The 11,297-nt window shown below is 36.1% G+C and overlaps 1 protein-coding gene across 1 annotated transcript in view; it reads right to left on the bottom strand.

Moving 5' to 3' along the window:
* Positions 1-7,582, bottom strand: part of COL8A1 (collagen type VIII alpha 1 chain) — a 71,271-nt gene extending 63,689 nt beyond the window's left edge. The window contains exon 1 of the mRNA XM_054269715.1: positions 7,539-7,582. The gene's annotated coding sequence lies outside the window, so the exon portion shown is untranslated. The remainder of the gene's footprint in view (positions 1-7,538) is intronic.
* Between the last annotated feature and the right edge of the window lie 3,715 nt (positions 7,583-11,297).

Below are 11,297 nucleotides of genomic sequence, written 5' to 3' on the forward strand. Positions count from 1 at the left end.
CTAGTGACATAGTGACATTTTTCACTGCAGGATGTCCATTCAGCAGTCCTTCTAACCTGATCTGAGGCAGCCAACATTTTTTTTCAACAGATATTCTCCCCAAAATTCATACTGAAGAATTGAAAATGTTCCAAGGTGGTTAAGCACCTTTCAGGTGCATCCTGCCCAGAAAAAGGAGCCTACTAGAATGTTCTCCTAAAATTGTCTGCTACAGGTTTCCATACTGTGAAATATCCTATTCTGGGAATATCTGTTCCTGTAGGCAGCATGTCCCTTCTGGATTCCTGAAAGGCTCTGGCACTAAGGAGGAGGAAGAATTCTTGAGTGGAAGATGAAGTAAGAAGAGACAGGAAATGCTTTATTGAAGAGAGGGAGGATAAACCTGCCTGACAGTGTGCCAGTATGTGTCCAAAGGAAATGCTGGAATATCCCTTCTAAAGGGACTTCAAAAACTAAGCATTAGAAAATGTACTGCAGGAAACAATGCTGCATTGGCAGGAAAATGGGATAGATGATCTAATTGTTTTCCATCTTGTCTAAGTCTGTAAATAATCCAGGTCTTTTTAGCTGCTCTTTTTCCTACTAATTTCCAAAATATTCTAATTTGGGATTTACTTATTTTGAAAGAAATTATATTCATAATTATTTATTTTAATCCATCAGGTCTGAGGTGCAGCATATTCTGTAACCGACTTTCAAAATTTGTAGCTAGATGTAGTACTAAAGTCAGGCAAATATATATAGATACAGCTTGTTTATACAGGGTTTATCTGCAGAGTTTTGGGGGCAGTCATACTCACCTGTTTGGTGGTGTGATATGAGTAATTCTGTGCAAGTAAATCTGTAAAGTTTGCATAATAATCTTTGAAGAGACTTTGAATTTCCTTTGTTCTCCTGCTATCACAGAATTTTTTCCTGACACAATAACAGCAAGTGTCCTAGTATCTATATGGATGTTAGTTAGCATGACAAGCACATACCACCCTATTTGTCTCTAGCAGGCTTGGTAGTATTCATTCATTTATTAAGGGAACAGAAATAGAAAGGATATTTTTGCTGAATTGGAAATTTTATGAGTTTTGTTGTGCTGGTCACCTACAGGGTTTAAGGTAATTTATTTGTGCATCTTTTCCCTTACTTCTGTAGTCCAAATTTGGTGCAGTTTGTATTGTTTCTATGTGACTTTTGATTTTAGCTCCCCATTAAGAAAATTCTATATATAAGCATGTGTAAACTTGCATAAATATTAAACAAAGCACCAGGGAGATACTTAATTCTATCCCTGGTAAGAAATGTATACATTGCTTTAACTCCAGCCATTCACAGACCAAGATAGCTGAATGAGATCTCAGGTTCAGCAGGTTAAGCTGAGCCTTATCTTATTGCTTATCTAAGCAACATGGATGTCTCAAACAGCAAGACTGTAAGTTCTTTAGAGAGAATTCATATAGCTCTATCCTTGAGTTCAGGGAGGTGAGCTAAGCAGATTTCAACATGCTATTACTTCACAAACACTAACCAATTTATCATCCTAACTCATATATTAAGGAATGTATCACCAGCATGTTTTCATACAAAGAAACTGAGACACAAAAAAATTGTACTCAGACTTACATAAGCAGTGGGTGACCTTGCTGCTGATCATTGAAGTATTCAGGGAAAGTTATGTGCCTCATGAGTGTGCATACAGATTTTGCATCCAGGTCCTGACCTTGAAAGGCAGACCTTGGCATGCATGGTACCCTGACCCCAGAAATGTCATTTCATAATTTACTCAATCAGTGACATGTAGCTCATTCTAAAAGCACAATACCAGCATGAACTTTCATTTAGAAGAAATAGTACCAAGAAGCTACATCCAACTAAGTATCTACCTGTTAAGAAGAGAACTGATTCTCTTTTGGATCTGAGGCATTATGATGACTTGTTTAGGATACACTTTCAAGGTGGCAATTAATGCTAAGATCCAGTTACTTTTGCTAAATTCATAAAATTGTGAATTTATTATGGAGAGCTTGTATTAATCATCACAATGAGAAACATTTTTGAAATGTCCAGAATTAGCTAGAATTCATGATACTATTTAGTAATTTGAGAAAATGAGCTTTCATTTAGCTCCTGTCACAGTGAAATTTGTACAACACACTCAAAACAAGAGCATCCAGCAGTAACACAGTATCTTCTTCATCAGAAAAAAACTTACTGTGAGCCAAGGTTCAGCCTAAAAAAGAAATAGGAAGCTTGCAGCTAGCTCTCTCTGTGAGCTTCAATAAACCTGTCCATTAGTATCTGTTCAGCAGTTCTCTATGCTGCAAGAACACCTAAATATTGGTCAATTTAAATTTAGCCTGTAAACTTCTGTCCTATATACCATAACTGTTCATGATTCAATTATTTTGTGTGTATTATAACTCTTGAAATAATGTTGTTTTAAATATAGCTGGAAAAAAATCTTTAGGTATAGGATAAGAAGGGCTAAACTAATGAATAGTTTATAAAAATGTGAAATAAATGTTAATTCATCATTTACAATCAATAATAAAAAGGTACCTGGAAGAGCTAAATGGAAATAAAATTGCTGAGTCAGTTTCAGCTCTGTCCAACATTGTTGAAATAACTGAGCTTTTTCTAAGAGACCTGACTGATGTTTGAATAGTCCTTTGGGTTGGGGAAGATTCTTCTTTTGAATTGAAAATGTTTTCAGTCTTTTTAAACTACCTTCTTCTTTTATGCACTAGAAGTTTAGCTATCCTGAAGCACTTCAGTAAGAACAACACACTTCTGTTTGGTCTCCACATAAATGAATTTGAAAACCTATGCCTAGCAACCACAACAAAAAGATGCTATTTGTTTGGGTGTAATTTTTTTAAGGTTTTATTTTTTCACTAACACAGCCTTAAGTTTAAGCATCTGATGAAGGGAATGATTCTTCTTTTTCTAATTAAAAAATTATCTTTGAGCCTCACTCTATAAAGGGGAAATTTTCCAGCTGTGTCAAGCTATGTGCTTGAATCTTCAAGCATTTTGACAGTCTTATGTATTTTCTCCCTGCCCATGTGAAATCAAGAGTTTCTTGTTGAGGACATGATTGCAAGTTTACTGAGCTGAGAGACTTTTTTTGAGTATAGATTCAAGCCCTTTAAAAAGATATTTACCCCAAAGAATGTGCAGAACCTTTCTTAAAATATGCTTATGATTGCCAAAAGAAGGGACTTTTAATGTATGCATGTGAAATATTCAACAGGAATGAACTGCTGCTCCAGCTCTGAAAAAAGACTGTACTGAGAAAGAAACTTTGCCAGATGACACCAGGTCGTGAAGTACTTTGTGAGAAATGTCTTGGCCTGTTCTAGTTACTGATGCAACTTGCTTTCCGCTTCAGTAACACCAAAATTTCACAGTTGGATGATGCCCTAGAGATTATCAGGAACACTAAGAAAAATTTCCTATCACCTCTGATTAAGTACCCAGAGCAACAAGTGTTCCCCTGGGCCATGTTTTGTCTCAGCTATAGATAAGCACTGCTGTCTGGATTTTAATGAAGTGCAAACTCTGTAGCAAGTAGGACAAATTCACCACTGCACCATGTGGTCCTGTTGGCAACCTGGTAATGTAAATCTAGAATAATAGCAATTGCTCTCTAATATAATATAATAGCACTAAGAACTTTAAGGTTACTGATTCAAGTGTATTTTGAGGTGGGGAGGATGAAAAGAGGGGAGAAACACACTAAAAGAACTTCAGCAGAAATTACTTTAATGTATAAGAGTTATTTGTAGAGGAAATCATGGACTATTAGCATTAGCACAATATCTATGAAAAATCTCCAATCCTTTCTACAGCATGAATACTGACTTTTTTTTCTTGTTAAATATTTCTTCTTTTAAGTATTTTTTTCTTTTTAAACTATTTATTTTTTATATCTTTCTACCAGTTAGTGCATTTAAAGTATTTACTAGTGTCCATAAGAATATAGAGTAGGTTATCCAAAACAGATGTGTTTTTTTAATTACAATAAAATACTTCTGTGTTATAATCAATATATTACAACATATAATTAGCTCATGAATATCATGGTCACATCAGCTTAGTACATTGAGAATTATTCATAGCAGTTTAGATCTGTTGGTAGATTTGGGATGCGTGTCCTTCACTTGGTTAAACAAAGTCACTGCCTTTCCCAACATACCTTGCCTTGTTTATATTCCCACAGCTGAAGAAGAAAAATGGTATTTGTTTAGCAATGCAAAGGAAAATTCATTTGGGACATATTTTTGTTTTGCCAATTCATGTGTTTCAGGGTCTTTCCTCCTCCTTTTTAGCCCTAAGCTGAAGCACAGCTTTGCTTAACATTGCAGTGGAGGGTGTATGTGTTTTGAACCTTTTTTTTCCTGTTATTTGTACAGAACACAAGTTTGAAAGAGCTGGAATAATAGAGACACAAGTGTCTCTTAAAAATCTGCATAGTTTCAAAATCTTGTGTAGACTTGTCTGTAATCCTCTAAGTCCTCTGTGAGTAGGGAAGCATAATTTGTCTCTTTATAGATAGTAAATGCAGAAGTGGAAAAGCTACACAACTGTAAAAACAAACAGATGGTCCCTAATCTTTAATATGAAAAAGGATCAAGGGTGGTGGTGGAATAAAAGAACAACCTAAGCAAACAAACCAAACCAAACAAAAAGAACCCAACCCAAAACAACTGCCAGAAGACCTATCAGGTTTACTACTGAGTTTATCCAAGGAAAAACTTTGATGATTCACAAGTAGCTATTAGCTGCCAATCTTTTCACTTTGCTTGCTGCGCATGTAGTGCTGCCCATCACCTGCTGTTAATTATAACATCCTATAAATCTAATGTTAGAAGACTAGCACTGGGACACAGTGCCTGCCCTGGCTTAATGGACACTCTAGGAAAAAAATAATTTTTCAAAACATATTCCTGGACAAGCTTCTATGAATCTGGCATTGTCGTGGACTGATATTAAGAAAAAACACAAGTGAGTGCCTTTAAACAAATAAGGTGCTGGCTTTTTACAATCATTGTGGTTTCAAGCACCATATCAAAAACCACTATGATGGGAAGCTATCATTTAATAAATCAAAAAAGCTTACTCGGTAATAAATATTTTTCTTAGAAACCACAATATTCTCTTTTCTATGGATCATATGACTTTCCAGTTCCTGAATTTTTTTACACCACTGGACTAACAAAGGAACATGGGAAATAACTCTGCATGGTGAAATCATTCAGTTAAGCTATGCCTACGCTGTGGCTAGAACGACTTAAAAATATGTGATTTCAGGCATTTGTGATCAAATTATTCCCTTTTTCAGGTAGCCACAAGTTGGCTGAATTTGGCAGTGCTACCTTTCTGAGATAAGGAAAGTGTTTAGTTTTGACTAAATAATTTAAATTTAATTTCATGAATTGCTGCTATTGACTCTGTTCTATGTTGGCTGCTATTCGGGTAATTTCCACTTATATTGATAAATCAGCCTTTGTAGTTAGCAGCGAAAAGAAAGCCAGTATTTAAAATAAAAAATAAACATGAAAGAAACTGTGCAAAGACAGATTCTGCTCTCAGTGACAGCAGTTAATTCAGATTTGGTCTAGGCACAAGTACTGTAAAGATTTGCATATAAACATCTATAAGAAACATACTGCTGCATTTACACAGAGGTATTCTCGTGTGTAGAATAACCTGTAGACATAAAACATCAAATTGACTGGCACCTATCTATTGACATTACCACAGACTATCAGGTGGTCTTAAATATTCAGTGACAGGCTTTGCTGGAAACATACATGCACTTCCATACGTGGACGTATTTGTATATCAATTAATATGTAAGTGAGTTTCATCTAAAGAAAAGAAGTAATAAATTCTTCTGTAAGTAATACTGCTCTGTACAAAAGTCCTTCAAGTTTTCCAGTGTCTGCTAAGAAAGGCATAAAAAAGTTTATACAAAGTCTGAAGAATCACCTTGTTTTACTGGAATCCATTTTATGATGCACTTCTCATGCAAAGACCACCGTATTCCATTTTTTTGGTTCCACAATTATTCAATATTCTGAATTTTTGTGTTCCTGGGTGTGAGATTCTTATTCTAATGAAGTGCAATGTGGACATGAATATACTTGTATAGCTTCAATGACTTACTGGCTCTGCTTGCTAGTAAAAATATGGTTTTGATTATCCTTAAAACTCTTGATTCAATCTACTTTGGGGGAGTTGAGCTATATTGTTTTTTTACTGCTCATATGACATGGTGTGCATTCTAGCTGAAATCCAAGGTACTGTACAGTGGACTCGCATCAAAAGAGAAACTGGTGCAGCAAACCTTGACTGGAAGCTGAAATGTAACTTAAGGAATATTAATAACAGAAACGTATTGAAATCAGAGTTCTGGCTTTAAGCAAAGAATTTCTCAGCAGTCCAATGTGCCGGTTTAGGAGACGGATAGGACAAAAATTGATGAAAATATATAAGAAATATGAAGCCTTGGAAAAAAAATAAAACTGGAGTATCATTTGCTTAACAGACAAGCTTTAAATGACCTCAAAGAACTATGTTCCATGTTGGCTACTGTTTTGTAATGGAATTCTAGTACTTTGAAAGCAAACATGGAGCCTGCAGCAGCTTTGTTAGATATATCTATCCTCTAGCTGATTTTTCTGTGCTCCCAGCTCTGCATTTTATTTCTTTTTGTCTGGAGTGGTGATTTTATGACAACCCATTTAAATCTTCAGGATTCATGTTAATATACTATGAATGTTGTGCAATGCTATTAGGGTACAGAATTATTAGTACCCTATGTATTAGTACAGAAAGTCACAGAGCTCCTGTTAATACCAACCTCATCAATTCAATTTGGAGTATGTTAAAACTGACAGTATCTTGGTTACTGGTGTGCCAGGAAAGGAAAAGATACTTTCTGAAAATCATCTTTACCTAGCTTGGTTCTGAAGTTAATTATAGCTCTGCATGCTTATGGGCAAGCCTCAGAGCCACCTGCTTAGGTTGTATTTTTTTACTACAATTCTACAGTTGAGTGCCATCCTGTCTGCATCATCAGCTGCATGTTCCTGTAACACACTGTGCCTACATCATCCCTGTGATGCTGAACTGCTGTTCAGCATCAAGGGATGCTGAACAGGGAAAACATGACACTGCTGACCAGTGACTGGTGGGCTTTCCTGCTGAGTGAGTCATACTTATGAAGTAAACCACTGTAGGCATGCCTATCCCAATGAGCAGAAACTGATTTCAATTTGCGTCTGAAAAGAAGATTATGTTGTCAGCAAAGCCTCCCTCTCCCAGAATATCCTGACATCTTCTGGCTTTGTGAATGGAGAAGTTCTCATCTCTGCCTAGAGGTCAGCATTCTCATGTACTTTCTACCTCTTGTCTCTGAAGATTTTTGACAAGATAGATCCTTTTTTATGGCAGTAACTTTAATTAGGAAATGGAACTTAGGTGTGTTAATTGCATTGTTTCAGCATTAGACTTTTTCATTAATTATATCAGAAAATTACCTCAGTTTAATAGAGGAGTACTTCACTATATCAATTCTGATGTCCAGACTCCACATCCAGTAATGAAGAGATCACAACAGTGCTGAGTATCAAATTTGAAGGATTCTGACAATCTGCATTTTCTTTTCTAGAAAGAGAAGGAAGAAAGAATGTGTGTTAATAGCCTTCAAAAAGGCAGGAGAGCAAAAAGATATTTTTGACTTGAATAAACAAGCTACTGAGAGTTTATTTTATTTTCTTATTTTAAAATTTTTGACATAATCAGACATTAATACATGAAATAAACATGAAACAGGCAGGGAAAATTGTGTTTAAAACTGTTGCTCAGGTTACAAAGGCACCATGAACAGCTCATATTTTGGTTTGTTCTGTTTTTATGTGTTATATCGTCTGCGTTCCTCGCCTATGCTTTGGTGCAGCTCTATAATTCACAGAAAACTGTGTTATTTTCTCACTGGACAACTTTGTATATTACAAAGGATCATTCTTTGTAGTTGTACACAACTAGTTTTTCTCTCCTCAACAGCAGTCAATTTCAAGCTTGGTCAGAATTTTAAACAACCAAAAGCTGGAAAGATGAGAGAGAAAATTGAAGTACTTCAGTGTACAGTGTAAGCTCTGGTTTATCACAAAATACCAGACAACAAATTGCATCAACCAAAGTTAAAACCAAAGTAGTTTTTTCTCTGCCTCATAAATGAGTAACAGTCGACAGCTCTGGAATGTGCACTCCTCTCCTATGAAAACATTTTTCCGCTCTGCCTTTTCCAAAACTCAGAAGTTCAAAGCTAAACTACTACATGTTATAAAAGAACAAATTTACCATGACACTTAAACAGACATGAGTCAGTGTATTCAGATTTCTTGAGGGAGGAAGGAGTTATGTTTCTTGTTAAGGCAAGGTTTGCAGTAAAGAAGTTATTTTTATAGTTTCATATATCTCCCTTTAATTATTTATTCACACAGATGTTCTATTTTACTGCACAGTTAAAGCTGTAATTTGTGCCCTTTTTGTAATGGATATATTAATTGAGGTTTGCAACATTTCTCCTCACAGAGCAAAATATGAACATCTTTGTTCAACAAATGGGCTAATGCAATCACAGACATTAGGACATTTGCTTCACTATTATTTAGGATATCTGTGGCTCTCTGGGAACCTCAGCAGTTTCTCTTTGCTCTGGAGAGTGCTACTTGTGTTTTTAGAAATGGCATGAACAAGGTGGCCAGCATGTATGTTAACAGCAGAGACAAAATGAGGTGGCTGTGGACAACCAAATCTGGAATAAAATGCAAGCAATTTTGTGTCCTCTTAAATGTGAGATGTAGAACATAATAGATTAAGCAGCTGAATTACTGTATGTAGTTTTTAAAGCTGTCTAGGAAACTTGGAACAGCATTTTCATTTATTTGGAACAAGTGGTTGACTCATTTGTCTGCCTTGAAAAACCTCTACAACTGTTCCTGACTGGAATAAGATGAATATTCTGAAAGTCATTGCTCTTGTGAAACAGGAAAGAAGTACATAAAGTCCCAGAGCTCCTGTTAATACCGAACCTCATTGAATGTAATATCAGTTTAGAATATGTTAAAGGATGCAAACTTCTCCTAGGTACTGTAGCAGCTTTAAAATGTCCGCTCTTTCAAGAAGATTGATGTGGCCAAGTCTTGTCCCTTGTGGATTTTGTCTTTCGTACAAAATTTGGGGTAGCTAGATCAAAGGTCTGTTCTAGATTCAGACCTTTGACACTGAATGTTCTATTCAGTAGGATAGAACCAAAATCAGAAAATCCTTGAGCATGGAGAAAACTGAGATATCAAACTGTTTCCAACAGCCCTTGCACACCATCAGGATTGAGTTTTCCCTGATTAATAAATACATAAAGATTTATTAGGTCAGTCTCTAAAAGCATCGTTTAGCAACTGTAGAGACAATATGCTCAAATCGAGGGGCACAATTTTTTTCCTTCAAATGTAAATTTTTTTTTTCCTGGCTGATTGCTTTACCTATAGTCATAAGTTCTCTTTAACCTTTTAAATATTCTATTATATTTCACATGGGAATACAGAGAGGCTTTAATGCAATTAATAAATAGGGTATTAAAACTTTTAACTTTTTAAATTTGAATGTTTTGATTTTTCATTTGTCTGTTTTAGAGACCTTTAATGAACTGTACCATTGAATTTAACGCTGGTTATGACGGAGATCATCTGTGGCAAGTAACATCTCTAGTTAGGGAGAATGCCACAGTCAGTTTTGTTGGATACAGGCATGTCACACTGGAGATAATGGCTAGAAGCATAAGTCACCTGAAGAGGGGAACCTGCATTAAGTGGCCCACTGGGTAGATGAACCATATTTGATAAACTTTGGAATAAGGGCAAAAGTGAACTCTCCTTGATAAACAATAAACTAATTTAAATTTTAGTCATCATGCGTTAAAATTTCAAAGTTACTAAGAAGGCAACACCAGGATATAAATGTCATTGAGCAATAGAGGGCAATTAGGAGGCAGTGCCTTGATAGAAAGAGGGCAGCTGATTAGTACCAGGCCAGTGGTAGCTGTTCTGGCCTCCTGTGTGCAAATAAGGATGAAAAGGAGTCCCTGCCCTTTTCCCTGGAGCCAGGCATAGTGCTCACCTACAAGCAGCTTTGTCTGGCTACATGGGCAACACAGGCAGCAATGCCTTACATGTTATGGACCAGTCAGAACCACAGTTTGGGCAAAATCAGTACCAAAGAGTGCAATAAGGATCACACAGGGCAAATATATTCCTTTGGCTCTTGCTTCCACCTCCCACGTTATGCAAGTGAGCAGGGCAAGGACTTTCACCAGAAGTTAGGAAAACTGTGATTTATAATGTTAGTGGCAGGTGGAACAGGGGAGACTGTGGGACCAAGGGAGCCAAGTATTTTAAGCATCTGTTATAGGCCTGTGCCAGATGCAGGATACCAGACAAGATGTGCCATTTGTCTGTTCTTGAATGGAATTTCCTATGTCCCTAATACCAAGCAAACTCTGTTTATTTATAATGTAACTACTTCTGGTTTTGTAGAGATGATTTATAGGACATTTCATCTTTTTGCTTTCACAATGACATTTAAACTCTTAAAAAGTTATTTATTTAGCTGTGTAAATTCAGTCAGGAGGCTGTTTTGCTTTGTCATGAGTGAATCTGTAAAGGCTGGAACACTACTCAGTTTAGGGAGGGTGCCTTTTGTAGTTTCATGAAGTACAAATTTCTCTTGTCTGCGTTAAAAATGGGGACTTGGGTTCTTACAAGTCCTGTGTCAGGCAGTGATTTCAAGTGATTGTTTGCATGGGCACAGAGAGAAGAATGATTTGGGAAATACTGACTGTTCTCTCCTGACAGTGAATTTTCTTCCAATTCTAAGTGATAATATTTAATAAGTAATTCCAATTATTTCCCGAAGGAATAAGAAGGAATTTATAAGCAAAACATTTTCTCAGAATATGTAAATTCAAAACAACAGCTTCCTAGTGGAAATTCAAGCATTTGTAGTAAAAGGAAATGTTTCCCAATTCTTGGAGTGCACTTCTTGACAAATTTTGACAGAAACACAGACTTTCCAGAGTAACAGCATCTCACAATGAGACTGATTATCTGGACTTGATTATCCTACCTTTAAGTCTCTGTGCAATCTTGTTAATACAAAAGATGTAAGCCATAAATTACACTTAAGACCAGGAGAAAAGTCAGTGCTGATATATATAGCTCGAAAAGCAAATTGGAACA

Source organism: Melozone crissalis, unplaced genomic scaffold (genome assembly GCF_028551555.1).
Source record: "Melozone crissalis strain CALT ecotype California unplaced genomic scaffold, PUWL_Pcris_2 ptg000008l_1, whole genome shotgun sequence".
NCBI classification, from domain to species: Eukaryota; Metazoa; Chordata; class Aves; order Passeriformes; family Passerellidae; genus Melozone; species Melozone crissalis.